Source organism: Neofelis nebulosa, chromosome 7, assembly GCF_028018385.1.
Source record: "Neofelis nebulosa isolate mNeoNeb1 chromosome 7, mNeoNeb1.pri, whole genome shotgun sequence".
In the NCBI taxonomy this organism is placed as follows: domain Eukaryota; kingdom Metazoa; phylum Chordata; class Mammalia; order Carnivora; family Felidae; genus Neofelis; species Neofelis nebulosa.
In genome coordinates, this window is record NC_080788.1 from 104,898,349 (window position 1) to 104,916,641 (window position 18,293).

Here is an 18,293-nt window from a genome sequence, read left to right on the forward strand (position 1 = left end):
GTGAAGGAGAAGCCCCCTTAATACCCTAATTCTTTCCGAAGATGATTCAGGTTTTTGTAGCTTCATTAGCATTTGCAGATAGAAATACATTTTAAGTGGCATTATGCTAAGTAATTATTCTTACAGGATGTGAAATTAAACACATTTTACTCAGCATGAAATTATTCCTGCCACGTACTGAGTTTGGTGACAGCTTGAGAGTTTGGACAGTGGGTTGCAAGAAGGGGAGAAGCAATCTATGTATTTAAAAAAAAAAATCCAACCCCAAATATTCCACCAAAGGTAAGTCCTTGTAGCGAAATAATTTTGGCTGGTTGGAATATTAAACCTGCTACTATAAATTTCACGCCTTGCATTCCTAAAGCAGATGCAGGGTGATCATGCCAAAAATTAATTGGAAATAATGCGACTTGTCTTGTGTACTCTATCCAGTAGAGGGCATAGCAGATAAGCGTTGTGTGCATTGGTGACTTAGCAACTGATAAGGCTTGTTTGTAATTGCTTCTGTAAAGATATGTAGCAACATGCTTGGATGCTTATTTACATTTAGGAATGTGGTTCAGAATAGGAGGTTTAGATTTATAACTTTGTTTTTGTCTGTCAATACATGGGAGACTTTTGGTTGTTACGAGCATTATATTTACCAATGCGCAATGTTAAATTGCTGGATTTAATTGTTACAGTACAGTGAATTATTCTATTATTTCTTACTTTTTTATCCTAAGGAAAATTCAAACTTTCCAGGCTTTAGGGCAGGATAAAATGGCTCTGAGCATGTCAACGTCTCAAGAGCACATTATTTTCTTATTGGATTGTATTAACTTTACAGATGGAAATTTGAAGGAGAATTAGAAGGCTTAGGGATGGGAAATTTGGAGAAGAAAAGAATAATGTCTTAAGATTTCTGGAGGGGTTAACTGGTAAGTCATTCTGAAAGCTGCTGATGCTAATTCTCATAGCAAGAGACAGAGCAGACCCCAAAATTATCAGGAACGAGGCACAGAATGGCTAAGAAGGAACAGAATCTTGTGTCACACTCAGACTTGCCAAAGGATTACTCAGGTTCCCTGTCTCTTCTTCTCTCCCATTCTCAATACCTGTGATAACTGGCACAAATTTGTCGTGTGTAAATGCCGAATAGGGCGACTTTCCACTATCGAGGCAGAGGGTTGTTTGGCAGGCCCACTTAGGTTACAAAACAAACAGTCTTCGGCCTCAGATGCACGTATTTGGACCCCAAAGAACAACAACATGACATACATAAACAGACACCTGCCACAAGCCCTGTAACCTGAAGGGAAAGCTGGGGGGAGAGGGCGGAGCACAGCGTAATGAAACTAACAGGCAACTGCGTTACCTGTTTGGATAAGGTAAAGGAAAGGAAAGGCGTGCGCCCACCTCCTGCCTGCAAATCAGCCGTCTCCTGAGGGGTGACCGGGACTGGGCAGCCACTGGTGTCCTGCCCACGTGCATGATCTGACCCGTGGCCAGACACTGCCGGGGGAGGGGGGGGGGTGTCTGGAATCCTGGTTGTCGGGACCCCCCCGCCCCCCACCGCAGACACCTCGTCCCCCTCTGGAGCGCTTCCCCACCAGTTCGGAGGCTTCCATTCAACCCCCGGAGCAGAGGCACCCCACGGGGAAAATGCACTGGGGAAGGCACTCGCCAGAGAGGTAGCCTCTGGGTGGGGAGCCAGGAGCGCGGGCTCAAGGGTGTCAGGAGACACGCTGTGTTGTTTTGAGCTGTAAGTTGTGCACCTTGAGCAAGTATTGCCTGATACGAAACTTGTAGTGAAATAGAACCGACACTTACAGAAGAGAAGAGACTTGCCCTTTCCTAGACCCGTTCTTGTGGACAGCCTCTCCCCATGCCATGTGAACCACTTTCCCCTTCTTGTGCTTTTGTTTTTAATGTTTAATTTCTTTAGTGTTAAGAGAGTGGCGGGGGGTTGGGGGGGGGGGGGGGGTTACCGACAGAGAATCCCAAGCAGGCTCTGTGCTATTAGCGCAGAGCCCGAAGCAGGGCTCGAACTCAGGAGCGGTGAGATCACGACCTGAGCCAAAATCAAGAGTTGGACGCCCAACCGACTGAGCCACCCAGACGCCCCCTTTTTGTGCTTTTCACATAGGGGTAATAGCGCTTTCTCCCAGGTATGTGCTCGACTGCAGATCTTGTTCTCATGTCTCCCTTGAAACTTCTGTGTGTTGTTTGTATCACAAGGTTTCTTTACAAATGGACTCCTCCCCCTGGTGTCTGGGTGTCTCCCACGCATGTATGTTGTGGGAATAGATGGTGGTGAAGGACTCCTGCAGGAGAGGAGGCAAGGAAAGAGAGACGACAGGGAGAGAATGGGGAGGGGACATTCGTCATTGAAAAGGCTGTGGCAGAAGAATCTGACCTGCAGGCTTATGGATTTAGGGCTGAGTTTTAGGATAGGTTCAAGTTAATGTGAGACTTAGGGTCTCCAGGGCTCTGCCTCACACCCACGCCCCCAGATCCTATAGGTGTTGCTGTCGCAGAAAGTCGCATGCGTGCCCAAAATGGCGAGTGTCCTGATTTGGCTCCTATATAGTTGCAGCTGTTAATAAATGCCTAAATCTTCCCTCTCAGCTGCTTCTCCTGCCGTCAGATCTTTCTAATCAGAAACTATATTTAATATTGCAAATAAGTACTCCTGTGGTATATCAGTCAGGCTCCTGTTACAAAGGACACAACCTGTGCCAGCTAGGGAAACTAGAAAGGGACTGTTACAAGGCACTAAATGGCTCTCAGGATCGCAGGAAGGACTGAGGAGACAGGTTCCAAGTTTAACCTTCCAGAATGGCCTCAGCACTGCTCTGCAGAACCTGACCACCATCAGAGCTATACCCTTCTATAACAAGGAAGCTCTCTGTTAAAACTGGAAGCTACGGCTCTTGCCTTCCACTCCAGAACCTTAACATCACTGTCATCTTCAGGAAGCCACCATGGTCAGGAGGTCCTTGCCCCTGCTACAGCCAGAACCACCCAAGTGCCCTCTGGAAATCATGCCAGCAAGTGGCCATCCCACCACTGCTTTCGACACTTGCAAAGCTAGTGATCAGACACAGGGGAGCTAAATGTGCCTGACTGTGCTTGCCAGCGAAGTGCAGAAACGAGGGCTATCTCTTCCTCCTGCCTCCCAAATCCCATGGAGTGCATCTGAATGGCTGAGCTGTGCTCACATCTGGAACTCCAGCTGCAAGGGCCTCTGGGAAATGACAACTGCACTCTCACTGCATTTCTACAGTACAGAAGGCATTCTAGAAGGTAGTTGGAGTAAGTGTTGAACGTTAATACATTGGATTTGCTACAGTCCCGACAAGTACAGAGGTGAAAGCGTACTTTTATTTGAAGAAGCCTATTTACAAACTACACACAAGAACAAATAGCTTCTTTTCTTCAATAAAAATAATGTGCATTCAGAAATGGACAAATCAGTAATGCAGGATTTTTCCAGTAAGAATTTATAGGTACTGAGGTTAACACAAAAAGGGCAGGGGAGGGTGGGAATTATTTTATTTCCTCTGTCCTAGCAATAGAGGAATTAGCAAAGATCAATGTGTTGTGTCTGCTTTCTGCGATGGTAATCAGTACATAACTAGAACACGGAGCGGAAGGGCAAGAGGCAGCTGATTTTACCCACTAATGACATGGAAGCTGGTGGGAAGTTTCCTGCTGTGAAGACTAGAAGTAAGAGAAGGAACAGCTACATCATTAATGGAATGGGTTAAAGATGTAAAGTCACGGCCACCTGCAGGAATTGGGTCTGCGCACAGGAGCAATAGAATCAACATACTTCGAGAAAGATCAGACGGCCTGCCCATAGGAAAGAAGCACAAAACAGACCCCAGAGCATTGTCCACTCGGCATTGTCACTTGAGAAGCCATGTTAGGACAACATGGGTGTGAGTGGAAGTCCATCCTTGGGACGCTGCCGGAAAGCAGAGTAGGAAGCGCCCCTCGAGTGTCAGAACTGGGGCAACGTACAGGAAAGGAACAGCTTAAAAAAAAAGAATTTCTGGGAACTCAAAATCAAGTGACCAAGAGACTACAATAGATACACAATCCCAAGGCTTTCAGAAGCTGGAAGGCCACTTATAAAGAAAAGCATAACCTGCAATGGAATGAAAGAGACCAAGGGTTGCAGAAGAGACAGAAAGTAGATAGGACCAGAAAGACCTGGGAAAACCTCACAAAGCTTCATGCAATTTGAGATGGACGGTCACAAGTCCACCTGAGAATTAAAGCCTGAACAGTCAGCCGAGTCTGAATGGCCAGAGTGTGGTTCCCTGATGTCACAAATATAAAGTGCAGGGGCGCCTGGGTGAGCCAGTCTGTTGAGTATCAAACTCTGGATTTTGCCTCAGGTCATGATCCCAGGGTCATAGGATTGAGCCCTGCATTAGGCTCCACGCTGAAGTATGGAGCCTGCTTGAGATTCTTTCTCCCTCCCTCCCTCCCTTCCTCCCTCTCTCTCTCTCTCTCTCTCTTTCCCTCTTTCTCTCTCTCTCCCTACCCCTGCTCATGCACACACTCTCTCTCTAAAATCAAAAAAGGGGTGCCTGGGTGGCTCAGTCAGTTAAGTGACTGATTCTTTTTTCTTAATATGAAATTTATTGTCAAATTGGTTTCCATACAACACCCAGTGCTCATCCCAACAGGTGCCCTCCTCCATTCCCATCACCCACTTTCCCCTCCCTCCCACCGCCTCATCAACCTTCAGTTTATTCTCAGTTTTTAAGAGTCTCTTATGGTTTGCCTCCTTCCCTCTCTCATGCCAGTCAGAGTGGCCAAAATGAACAAATCAGGAGACTATAGATGCTGGAGAGGATGTGGAGAAACGGGAACCCTCTTGCACTGTTGGTGGGAATGCAAACTGGTGCAGCCGCTCTGGAAAACAGTGTGGAGGTTCCTAGAAAAATTAAAAATATATCTACCCTATGGCCCAGCAATAGCACTGCTGGGAATTTACCCGAAGGATACAGGAGTGCTGATGCATAGGGGCACTTGTACCCCAATGTTTATAGCAGCGCTCTCAACAATAGCCAAATTATGGAAAGAGCCTGAATGTCCATCAACTGATGAATGGATAAAGAAATTGTGGTTTATATACACAATGGAGTACTATGTGGCAGTGAGAAAGAATGAAACATGGCCCTTTGTAGCAACGTGGATGGAACTGGAGAGTGTGATGCTAAGTGAAATAAGCCATACAGAGAAAGACAGATACCATATGTTTTCACTCCTATGTGGATCCTGAGAAACTTAACAGAAGACCATGGGGGAGGAGAAGGGGGAAAAAAAAGAAAAGTGACTGATTCTTGATTTCAGCTCAGGTCATGATCCCAGGGTCGTAGGTAGGATCGAGCCAAGCCCCATGTCAAGCTCCACGCTGGGTGTGGTGCCTGTGTAAGATTCTCTATCTCTCCCTGTCTCTGCCCCTTCCCTGCTTGTGCTTTCTCTCTCAAAATAAATAAAGAAGCATTAAAAAAATAAAAACAAATAAAAAATAAGTAAATAAAGTGCAATTGCGTTGTGCCTGGAGGGGAAGCAAGATCAACTGCTCTGAAGCTTTGAGTTACTTGTGACCTTCAGCGTAGACATAAACTGTTTTAATGATTCCATTAATTTACTTATTTAACCAGGTTTTTTAAATGTTTATTTATTTCTGAGAGAGTGCAAGCTGGCGAGGGGCCGAGAGAGGGAGACAGAGGATCTGAGGCAGGCTCTGCGCTGACAGCAGCCAGCCCGCTGTGGGGCTCGAACTCACCAACCATGAGATCATGACCTGAGCCGAAGTTGGACCCTCAACCAACTGAGCCACCCAGGTGCTTCTAACAGGTTTTTCTGAAGTATCTACTATATGTCAGGTAATATGAAAAACATAGGTATGGTACGTTAGGGCGTTTATAACTTTGTGAGGGCCAAAGATAAGTAACGAAGCAATTGCATTATAGTAAGGGTGGCATAGAGGATTATGCAGAACACTTACCCCCCTCACCTGTACGTGGGAGGATGCCAGGGAGGGCTGCCTGGGGAGGAGGCCAGGCTTTGGGGATGGGAGGAGAATTAGCCGGACAGATGAGGGGAGGGGGCCAGCACGTCGGGAGGGAGAGTACCGCAGGAAGCAGGAAATGGCGAGTACAAAGCCTTGGAGGGGAGAGAGGGAATGGCACATTTAAGGGACGCAGACAGTGGAGGTGCAGAATTGGAGGCAGACGTGGCAAGAAATGAAGCTGTGGGCCAAAATGGACCAGCTCGTAAGGGGTCTTAAGAGCCACATTAAAGAGTTTGGATTGTATCTTGAAGGCAAGGGGACACTGTGGGAAGTGTTTCCAACTGGGGCGTGATGCCCTGTGAATTTAGAGTGATGAGGGCGGTGGCACTGGAGGGAATCGCCTGGGAGCAGAGGCAGGGCCGGAGGAAGAGGACTGCAGGTGACTGCGGTCACAGCGAGGTGCTGGTGTGGCCTGAGCTGGGTGGCGGTGGGCATGAAGGAAACGGGCATACCCTGGAGAACAGCAAGCCTGCCAACGGTCCTCGGAAGTTTGGTCTCTTACAGTCAACACAACCAGCTGCTTTCTCTCCTCTCACCTCCGGCCCCCTTCCCTCACCTCTTAGCTGTCTCCTATGTCTCTGAGAAAATAGAAGCCATTAGAAAGGATTTCTCTGCCCCTCACCATCACACCACCTGCGTCTGTGCCCATCTTCCCCTTCTCCACTCCCGAGGCCTCCTCCCATCACAAGCCAACACCCATGACAGCCTGAAATCCTGGGCTGGCCACCTTCTCAAGGACTCTGCTCCTTTGAGCGTCTTCTCTTCTGCATCACTGGTGTCTCATTCTCTCTCTGTCTCTGTCTCTCTCTCTCCTCCTTCCATGATCCGGCTCTGTCTCTCTCTCCAAGTTCCCTCCTCTGAGTCCTTTCACATTTCAGCCTGCCTGGCCCCAAATGGTCCAAGCCCTTTCCTACCTGAGGGCCTGTGTGAAAACTGCTCCATCTGACTGAAAAAGATCTTGCCATTTGTACTGGGCGGAAGAGTGGCTCCCAAATGATCATGTCCACCCAGAACCTCAGAATGTGACCTTCTTTGGAAATAGGGTCTCTGTAAATGTGACTAAGATGACGTCATACTGGATTAAGGCGTCCAATGACTAAATCCAATGACTGGTATCCTTATAAGAAGAGGAGAAGTCACACAAAGATAGACACAGAGGAAAGAAGGCGATGAGAAGATGGGAGGCAGAAATTGTGCCAACAACCACAGCAGCTAGGAGGAGATGAGGGAAAATTCTTCTCTAGAGACTTCAGAGGGAGCATGGCCCAGCTGATATCTTGATTTCTGACTTCTGGCCTCCAGAACTGTAAGAATACCGTTCTCTTGTTTTCAGCCACCCAGTTTGTGGTCATTTGCTATGGCAGCACTAGGCATAGGGCTGGCTTTTTTCTTTATTGAAACTAGTTCTCTCAATTTTTTTCTTTGTTGAAACTAACTCATTTTCTCTATAGCCCTTGCCATGAGAGGCGGTCATATATTTATTGGCTCATTTTTGTTTTTATCGTCTCTTTCCCACATTAAATTCTAAGGGGCAAGAGGGCAGGGATCGTATCTGTTCGTTCACCTCTCTAATACTGGTCTGAAACCAGCTCTGTGTTCAGTAATATTCGGTGAATGAGTGAAACAATGAATGAAAGAATGAATGAGGTGTATTTAGACTGTAGAATGGACTGGATTGGTGACTGGCTGGATAAGAGGGGAAGGGGCAGGGATTCCAGGTTTTGGCTGGAGTCAGGGATTCGGGTGCCCTTCACTGGTCTGCAGAACACAGGGAAAGAGCAAGCTTGGGGAAAATAATGAGTTCAGTTTTGGAGTTTTGAGTCTGAGGTGCCTCTAAGGGCACTCAAAAATAGAAACCAACTAGTATCCCCATTTCTGCCTGCCCAACCCCCACCCACCCCTGTTTATTTGTAATACAGCAGCCAGGGTGAGCTTGTATTTTTAAAAAAAATTTTTTAAAGTTTAGAGAGAGAGCATGTGAGTGGGGAAGAGAGGCAGAGGGAGAGAGAGAGAGAGAGGGAGAGGATCTTAAGCAGGCTCCACACTCAGTGCAGAGGCCGATGTGGGCTCGATCCCATGACCTGGGATCATGACCTGCGCTGAAATCATGAGTCAGACACTCAACCGACTGAGTCACCCAGGCGCCCCAGGGTGAGTCTTTAAAAACATGGGCAGATGGCATACCTCCTCTGTTCATCGCCTTCCAGTGGCTCTAACATAGTATTTGTTTTGCTTCTTTATTTATTGTCTGACTTCCCCTACTCTAGTAAAATAGATGCTCCATGAGGGCAGTGCTTTTTGTCAGGTTTTTTTTCACTACTGTCCAGCACCTACAACAGTGTCTGGCAGATAGGAGTCTTCAGTCAGATGTTTGTTGAATAAAGGAATGAGATTCCATTAGGAATCTGGATTCACGAGTCTGGCACTCAGGAGTGAGTTCTGGGCTGAAGATGAGGATTGGAGGCCACGGACAGATAGAGGGCGCACGAAGCCGCCTCCGGAGTGCCTGTGATCTCCCACTTGCAGGGCGGAGAGTAGCAGAAGAGGAGCCCCAGGGAACATAAAAGAAAAGCAGAGAAAGTGGTGCCCTGGAAGGAGACTGGGAGGCAGCAGTCCGTGTGGCATCAGACGACCAAGGCAGGCGAGCCCGGCAGGGAGGAAGTGGTCCATGGTCAAGTACGACTGAGAGGAAGCAGTCCAAGGACAGCAGCTTCACGAGAGGGTAGAGGCACCCACCCAGTTTCAGTGTGGAGGGGTGGGGCAGGGAGGTTGAGCAGCTGGTACGAACAGGTCTCCAGGAAATCAGGCTGAGAAGGAGAAACAGGCCGATTCCTGGAGGAGGGCCAGGCATCAATGTAATGATTGGACAGAACAGGGCCGGCTTCAGGGCTGAGGAGAAGGAGCTAGCAGAGAGAACTTTGTGGACACAGCTGAGAGACTGCGGTGCCTGACGTGGCAGGGAGAACAGGTAAAGAAAGTGGAGGAGGGGTGGCCTGGAGATGAGCGGCAGCTCACGACAGCAAGGATGCGGTTCTTGCTTACAGATCTGTAACTAGATTGGAGTTCGGCCGGTCTAGGTTGGGTACAGCTGGCCTCGGTTCCGGGCCGTTCAAAGTATCTCATTTCTCTGGGCCCAGCAGAGTGTGTTCCTCTCGTGGCAATGGCAGAAGCCAACAGAGAAAGCCCAACCCACAAGCACGTTTCTGGCCTTTGCTGACATCCCATTTGCTAACATCCCACAGGTGAAAGCAAGTCACTTGGCCAAGCTCCAAGTCAAGAGGGGAGGCGGGGACGCTCTGCCCTCATGAGGCCACGGCAAGGCTGGGAATGGGTATTTCTGCTATGGGGGTGGGGAGCAGGTGAAGAATGGAGGCAATAATGCAGCCTACCAGAGGACGCTAGTGTCACCATTTTGATTATCCTCACCTCATCCAAGCTGTATGTGGTACGATTTGCTGTAGCTCCCAACCAGCCTCCCCACCTCCGAGTGATCCTGCAAGACACCAGACTCAGCCTCCTCACATGACATTGTCATGATGTCCCTCCTCTTTCCAAGCCCTGCCGGTAAGATGAAGCCCAAAGTCCTCAGCCAGGTATCCAGGGGCTCCAAACCCAACGTGTGCAGGGTGTTCCCATCTCTCTCCAGGATGGACTCTCCACTCTGGAGTCTAATTCTACTCCTTCTCCTCAACCCTCCCTTTCTCAACTGCTTCATCACTTACCTAACGTACCCCCCCACCCCCCACCCCGGTGAAGCTTCCATGTCTTCTTCCCAAACCCGTTTCTGAACTCCTACAATTAAACTTAAATACAGTGACTTGAATTATGAATATTTTGTTTACGTATTTACTGAACAAACGGTGTTTTCTTTCAGCACCCACTTGTCACACAACTAACATGGGGTTGACCCGTTATGGCTGGGCGCTTAGTGGAAACCTGGCAGTCTTGCCCCTGAGGAGTTTCCAGCTGAGGACTAGAAACAGGTGGGTCAACCGGTCAATTGCAGTGTGAGAAATGCTACCCTTAGGGCAAGCCTGGGCTGCCATGGAGTCTGTGTGAGAGCACCGTCACAGATTTAAAGGAAATGGAAGGCTTTCCAGAGGAGGGCAAGATCCGGATGATAAGGGGCTCACCAAGCCTGAGAAAGGTTACGGTGTCTCAAGCAGGGAGAACAGCATGGGCAAAGGCATGGAGACTTGAAGGAATGTGGTGTGTTTGGGGAATAAGTAGGTCTGTGTACCTCACAAATAGGAGTGAGGGCTGAGTAACAGGGAGAAAACGTGGAATGGTAGGTTGAGGCCATCTACTGAAGGCTCTTCTGTTCCACCCTCAGGAATCTGAACTTTAATAGGGGAGGTTAGGGGCTGCATGAGGCCAGAGAAACATATGGGGAGTGGAAGGGCCTCCCCTTTATGTCTGTTCTCAGGGCCACCCGAGGTAGTATCTGGCCCCCTTGATGACAACCAGGTGCTAAATGTATAGTGAGAGCCCTGTGCCCTCCTACAGCCCGCTTCCCCCTTTAGGATGTCTCAGCCCAGACCTGAAGGGGGGTCTTGGAGATGGCGTAGCACTTCCCCATTCGCAGACATCCCCTGGATTCTCTGTCCTAACCACCTCCCAGGGTACTGAACAGAGACTCCCCAGCTGCTGTAGGGCTGCAAGGCCCTCTTTACCCCTCCCCTGCCAGGCGGGGCGTGCAGTAGCCTCTGAGGCCCTGTTAACTTAGAACTGATGACGGTTTGTGAGTTCTAGCCCCACACTGGGCTTTCTGCTGTCAGCGCAGAGCCTGCTCTGGATCCCCTGTCTCCCTCTTTCTCTGCCCCTCCCCCACATGTGCTCGCTCTCTCTCTCTCTCTCTCTCTCTCTCTCTTAAAAATAGATAATAAACATTTAAAAAATATGTCAAGCTCTTTCCTTCCTAAAAAAAAAAAAAAAAAAAAAAAAAGAATTGATCTTCACTTTCTCCCTACTTCGGAAGCACTCTTTTCTCTCTAAACTGAAGTTTGCTTCCTTATATGTTGGTCATGAGCACATTGGGTGAATCCATTACTCCTCTTCTGATAGTACTTCCCATGTTTTACCAAACTCATGGCCTCCCCCAGTCTTCTCCGGGTTAGACACAACTAATCTCTTCACACCCCTCGCCCAAAAATGTAGTCTCTGCAGGTTCATACCACCCATCATCGTGGTGACCTCTGGGGCCATGGGGTTAAAAGGCAGTGTTCCTCTTGAAAGGCCGGCTTCCAGAAGTGGGTTCAAAGCCACAGGTGTAAGCTGAGCAGCACAAAGCCTGAGTGGGCGGTGAATTGGCCCCTCCCTTTGCTGACTGCTGCATCAGATCAGCAACCCTCAACTGAACCCACTGAGCCACAAGCATTACCACTACCTCATTCTTATTTAAATAGCAGAGAGCCAGTTTCCGGTCCAAAATAATGCACTTATTTTATGCAACTCTTTCAAAGTTTCCTAATTTAGAAAACTGGGAGGTATCTTGGCACCATATAACGAAAATGGATGAGGTTTGGAGCCCAGTAGAATTTGAATCCAGACTTTAGCACCTATTAATTTTGTGACCTTAGGCAAGTGATGACTTCCAATGAGCCTCCGTTTTCTCATCTCTAAAGTGGAAATATTGATAACTACCTCTACAGGATTGTGTGAATGTTAAATTACATAATACAATAACAAGTGCTTAGTAAATGTTAGCCTCTGTCCCTTGGCCTTTTCTACTCACTGAGCCTTTGCTTCTTCAAGGGTGGCTCTGAGACACAGGGAATGTGCCCTGTCATGGGCATGAGGAGACTGGGATTCTGGTCCCGACTCCTTCATCATAGCATGAGAGCTGTGAATTCTGTTCAACACTATCCTTGGGGCTAATGCGCACATCAGATACAGTGCAGGTAAAAGTGTCTTTAAAAAGGTAAGTACTTAATAAATATTAGAAAATAAAATATTATTGGGGCCCCTGGGTGGCTCAGTTGGTTGAGTGTCCGACTTCGGCTCAGGTCATAATCTCGCTGTTTGGGAGTTCAAGTCCCACAGCGGGCTCAGCGCAGAGACTGCTTCAGATTCTCCGCTCACCCCCCTGTGCCCCTCCCCCGCTTGCACGTGTGTGTGTGTGTGTGTGTGTGTGTGTGTGTGTGTCCCCGCATGCTCTCTCCCTCTCTCTCTCTCTCTCTCTCTCAAAAATAAACATTTTAAAAAAATAAAAGAAAATATTATTAATTTTATTTGGTCAGCAGGTATTTAAAGTGCACCTGTTGTGGGCCAGACACTATACTAGGCAGAGACAATGCAGTAGTGCGAAAACTAACAACGCCCTCCCCTGCCACACTAAGGTTTTGAGGAGACTGGGTCCAGCGGTCCAGTGCCTCCGTTTATTCATGGGGTTGGAGAATCTTTTCAATCCTTCTCTTTATGGACAGACCCTAGTAGACTTCAGCTTGGCTTTTCAGGCAGACCAGCCTCCATTCTGAAACGAACTCCCTATCAGGCTACTTTCTGGGTTCTGATGAAGCCAGCAGCAGATGTTATGAATTCTGTTCTTCCAAAGACCCAAGTTTGAATAACAACTCTGCCATTTTCTAGCAACCTTACCCAAATTCCTGAATTTCCCGGAGCATCACTTCCTACCCTGTAGAATGAGCACACTACTCACATGGGACTGTTCGCGTGGGCAAGTATCAAGGAGCCCAGGTGCTGAATTATGTAGCAAAACTTTGTTTAGCTTTGTAAGAAATTGCCAAACTGTCCTCCAAAGCGGCTATACCAGTTTGCATTCTCACCAGTAATGAATGAGAGTTTCTGTTGCTCCACATTCTTGCCAGCATTTCATGTTGTCAGTGGTTAGCCATTCTAATAGGTGTGTAGGGTAGCTCGTTTTTTATGTTTTATTATTTTTTTAATGTTTATTTTTGAGAGAGGTGGGGGGAGAGAGACAGAGTGTGAGCAGAGGAGGGGCAGAGAGAAAGGCAGAAACAGAATCTGAAATAGGCTCCAGGCTCTGAGCTGTCAGCAGAGAGCCCGATACGGGGCTCAAACCCACAAACCACAAGATCATGACCTGAGCCGAAGTCAGATGCTTAACGGACTGAACCACCCAGGTGCCCCAGTGGTAGCTTGTTTATTCTGTGATGGCATATGATGTTGATCATCTTTTCATATGTGTGTTGGCCATCTGCACATCTTCTTTGGTGAGGTGTCTGTTCAGAACTTTTGCCCATTTTTTAGGCAAACTAGATGTTTTTCTATTGTTGAGTTTTAAGTGTTTTTTTATGTATTTTGGATACAAATCCTTTACCAGATATGTATTTTGCAAATTTATCCCAGTCTATTTAACAATGTGTTTTGTGGAGAAGTTTTAACTTTAATGAAGTTTAACTTATTAATTTTTTCTTTCATAATCACACTTTTGGTGTTGTATCTAAAAAGTCATCACCCAGGGGTGCCTGAGTGGCTCAGTCCGTTGAGCGTCCGACTTCAGCTCAGGTCATGATCTCGCAATTCGTGGGTTCGAGCCCCACATCGGGTTCTGTGCTGATGGTTCAGAGCCTGAAGCCTCTCTCTCTGCCCCTCCCCCACTCACTCTCTGTCTCTCTGTCTCCAAAATAAATAAACATTAAAAATTTTTTTTTAAAAAGTCATCACCCAACCCAAGGTCACCTAGATTGTCTCCTATGTTATCTTCTAAAAGTTCCATAGTTTTGCATTTTACACTTAGGACAGTGATCTATTTTGAGTTAATTTTTGTGAATGACATAAAGCTGTGTCTAGATCCATTTTTTCTTTTTTTGCACGTGGATATCTATTTGTTCCAGCACCATTTATTGAAAAGACTGTCCTGTGTTTTGCTTCTGCTCCTTTGTCAAAGATCAGTTGACTATATTTGTATGAGTCTATTTCTGTGGGTCCATTCTGTCCCATTGATTTATTTGCCTAGCCTCATGCCAATACCACCCCGTCTCAATCTACTATAGCTTTATGGTAAATGTGGAAGTCAGGTAGTATTAGTCCTCCAACTTCATTCTTCAATACTGTGTTGGCTCTTCTGGGTCTTTTGCCTTTCATATAAACTTTATAATAAATCTGTTAGTATTCACAAAATCACTTGCTGGGATTTTGATTGGGATTGCATTAAGTCTATAGATGAAGTTGGGAAGAACAGACAACTTAACAATATTGAGTCTTCCTATCCATGAGCATGGGATAGCTCTCTATTGAAAAATCAAATCGTATTTGATTTCTTGTACCAGAGTGGTTTTAGTTTCTTTCTTATAGATCTTGTATATATTTGTTAAATGTCTACCTAAATAGTTCAATTTTGTGTGCTAGTGCAAAGAGTGTTAACATTATATTGTTCATGATAGAAAGTGAAAGAATTTGCTAAGGAGGAGAGTGATATCATACATTTATGTTTAAGAAGATTGTTCCAAGAGTATGGAAGACAGATTCGATTTGAGTAAAATGAAGGTAGGAAAACCAGTTAGGAGGATTTTTTTTTTTTTTTAATGTGTATGAGTGGGATAAAGACCTAAACTGAGGAAGTGGCAGAAGATATGGGGAATGGTTAGTCCAGCTCAAGAAATAAGGTAAATAGTAAGGATCTTCTTTTCTGAAGGAAGCCAAGCAGACAGACCTTCCAACAGCCTTGTTTACTATTCACCTACACTAATCTTGATATGCCAGGGAAGTAACATTGAAAGACCAAAATGGCAATGTTAACTACCTGCCTCAGCATCCATTTATCCCCTGCCTCTTTTCCTGCCCCAAACAATCCCAATTTTGTTCAAGTATCCTGCTTTCCCACCTGACCGAGTACTACAAGGAAAGCCAACCCTAGCCCAAACTCCAGGGGTGGCCTGATTGGTCTAAGGGTGACCTCACCTGCCTCACCAGGACTGGGTCAGAAATGGGCACATGGGCCAACTCTGGCCAATGAGACAAAAGAGAGAGTCTGCTGAATGGGGTGGGTACAGGGGCTGGAAAAAATGTCCTCCATCCTAAGCAAAAGTCCTGAGAAGAAATAGTCTCCTGACTTGTTCTGAAGGTTGTCCTATCTCTGTGGCTCCCAGAACTTGAATAGCCATATTGCTATCAGCCCAAAGATGGAGCCAACAGTGAAGACGGTGTAGCATAGAGAGAGCATCGCTGAGCTGCCAAATCAAGGAAACCACCTCTCTTCATTGTTTAAGGCAGTTTGAGGTGGGATTTCTGACAGTTACATCTGAAAGCATCCCAGCTGTTACAACTGCCCTTATTCAGCAACTAAGCTAAAGGAAGCTTGCCTGCTATCCATCCGCCCCTCTGAGGATACTGAGTTTTTTGTTAGTTATACCTAACTGAAAGGTTAGGTCATACCCTGGGAGTAAGACCTTGCCTGCTTGTTTATTGCTCTGTCCCCCACATTGGAACGTGACATTTAGTAGGTTTTTAAGAAATATCAAGTGAATCAGTAAGTGCATGAAATACTCAGGAGCCAAAATTTGAATGACATTTGTCTAGCTACTCCCCATTTCCACTCTGTTTCCTCCCAACGAGATTTATCATTATTGAGTCGTGATTGAGTCGTAAGGCCTCTGACAAGTGCCAAAGATTATAGCAAGAAATAGCTGTTATCAGAATTGCCTCTGCATTTACTGTATGAAAAGATTATCAAACACACGCTATGATGCTTTTAGAGTTCCTATACAAAGTCTCCTAAAATAGACTTAATGCCAGAAAAAAAAGGCATACCTCCTTCGTTCCAGTAGGTTGTATGGATTATCTAATTGGGTATCCTTTTTTTGCCCTGGCTGCCAGGAAGCTCAGTACCTAATCTGAAGCTAAATCACAGTAACTCTATTACAGTTGACAGTCAATGCTTGCTTCTTTCTCCTTTCTATGGAAAAAAAGCTTTGCTTTTCTAATTTTAGTTGAATGAACTTATTGTGTTTGCCTTTATTGTAAGTTGCTTCAAATCCTTTTCAAAGAGAGGTGTGTATAAAAAAAAAAAATTAACAGCTCAATTCTAAAAAGCCATGCAGAGCCCGAGTTGGCACCACTTGCTCTTTGTAATAGCCTGGGAGGGCCCCCAAAGTAGCCTAGTGCTTTATCTTTACAAACACATGTCAGCCAGAGCAGCGGTGCTCACCAGAGATCTCGGGAGACAAGGGCAAAAATCACCCGTCATTTTCTACTGAATGGGTGTCTGGAGGACCATTCAGGCTCCTAGTGGCTGGATTTGGTGGGGCGGATTAACGTGGAGAGCCCTTGGAAAATCAGCATCCACCCTGCCTGCACTAGCTATTGTTCCAGAGGTGAGTTGTTCTGTCTAGTTTGGAAGATAGAATCTCTCTCCTGCCTGGTCCCCAGCCCTGCTGGCTTTGTTCGCTCAGGGTCCTGTGCCCTTTCCCCTACCTCTGGGCCACAGGCCTCTCCAGCCAGCCCTCCGTGCCAACTGGCAGAGGGTGCTCTTGTATAGCAGATCTGACTCCCTCCCCACGAATGAGCTCCTGGTGCCTTCCTGTTCCAGCCAGACTGCCTCCACCAGCTGGGGGCCCTGAAACGCTCACTTGGGGCAAACTGGCCTAGATCGTGCCCCAAAACCACTGCCCAGCCGGCCTCAGTCCCCTTCAAGCTTGTGTGCCTCTTTCTGCACCCCAGATTCCCCGCAGGTAGAACAGAATGAGGCTGTTTATGGGGGACAGAGTTTGGTTTGCTGATATCATATGTGAGTGTTGGCGGGGGTGGCGGAGAGGTGGAGGGGTGGGGGGAGAGAGAGAGGAAGCGCGCATGCGCAAAGGCACACTGCCCTCTCCGAGCTCTGCAATAATAGATTTCATGATTTAATTGGAAATTTAGTAAATCTGCTAAAACATTTAGTGGTTTAAATTTTTCCTGTTCTGCAAAGAAACAAAGGCTTCTGGTTTACCCTGTGTCTTTCAACAACTTTAATTTCATTTGTAAATTGCGGATGGAAGTAGCATTTCCACTCGATTGCATACTGGGCATTAAGAAGACAAAAACCTTCATTGTTTGCAGCCCTTGGGGTTTTTTTTCAGACATTAAGCTGTAGGTGGCATTCTTTATACTTGACATCAGAGCACTTTTGTCAGGCGTTTAGTTGACAGGATTTACTGCCAGCCCATCCTAGGTGTGGGAAGCAGAGAAAACAAGAAAATACTTCGTTCAGGTGGGCAGAGAGAGGAGTGCACAGGCCCATCAACCCGATCCGGTAACCGCTGCTTTTCAAACTGTGTAATTAAAGATCTTTAGAGTTCTTCGAAGGGAATTAATTAGTAGAGAAAGGCGGTTTTGTTTACAGTCTTCATCATCAACATAATCAAAAGCCAGCCTAGATACTGGTGGCAAATTGGACTAGATTCTTCAAAGCCAAGGGTGCTTCGTGCAGAGCTTGTTTTCAGAGGTCTGTTCCATCCGTGCATGCGTTAACTTGCCCTTGGGCGGAGGGGAAAAGAGAGGGGGAGCAGCGCACTGGGGAGGGGAAGGGGAGAGGTACTCTGTATAGTCAAAACATCGGTGGCCAGAGTGGAGTTCCCATCACCAATACCCACCTGTGTGCGGTGTGTTGGCAGGTTGGGATTAGTCTTTAGGCTCACCTGTCCAGATGGTTTGTCCACGGGTGACTGTGTTTTCAGGCCCAGACCAGTGCACCTGGGAAGCCCTAAAGAAACCATCTGGTAATGGTAAAGAAACCAGTATACTGGCCTGGTGCTATCAGAATACCTGGAATACTTCATAATAAATGCAGATGGCTGGGTTCCACTCAGACCTACTGACCCAGAGCCTCCTGGGGTGGGACTCAGGAATCTATGTTATTAAGTCACTACCCAGGTGCTTCTGTTATGCAGCCAGGTTTGATGTGCAGAAGGACTGGTCTAAGCCATTAGGTGGTCTTTTAGTGAAAGGGCATGAGCATGAAGAGGGGAGAAGGGCAGGGGGACCCAGGAAGATTACCCTGGGCCAGAAAAGGCCCATCACAGGGTGTTAGACCCATGGCCTCTGTATATAGACTGAAGCTTGTGGGAAGCAGGGTCACTCTTGGCAAAGTGCAAACAAACCCTCACCTTGAACGATCATCCTGTAAACTCAGCTTGAGCAATGGAGGCCATTTTCCAAGCCAAGAGAGACTGTAGGGCAGCTACAGCCCTATCGTTCCCCTTCCCTCCCAAATCTCAGTTCATGGTGCCATGGAGTGTTTGCAAGGAACAGCAGA

General features: G+C 46.9%; 1 protein-coding gene across 2 annotated transcripts in view; it reads left to right on the top strand.

Moving 5' to 3' along the window:
* The window catches only part of TMEM260 (transmembrane protein 260), a 102,295-nt gene that overhangs the window by 79,208 nt on the left and 4,794 nt on the right, over window positions 1-18,293 (top strand). For both annotated transcript variants that reach the window (XR_009264479.1, XR_009264480.1), the window contains exons 16-17: window positions 9,954-10,062; window positions 11,834-11,999. The gene's annotated coding sequence lies outside the window, so the exon portion shown is untranslated. The remainder of the gene's footprint in view (window positions 1-9,953; window positions 10,063-11,833; window positions 12,000-18,293) is intronic.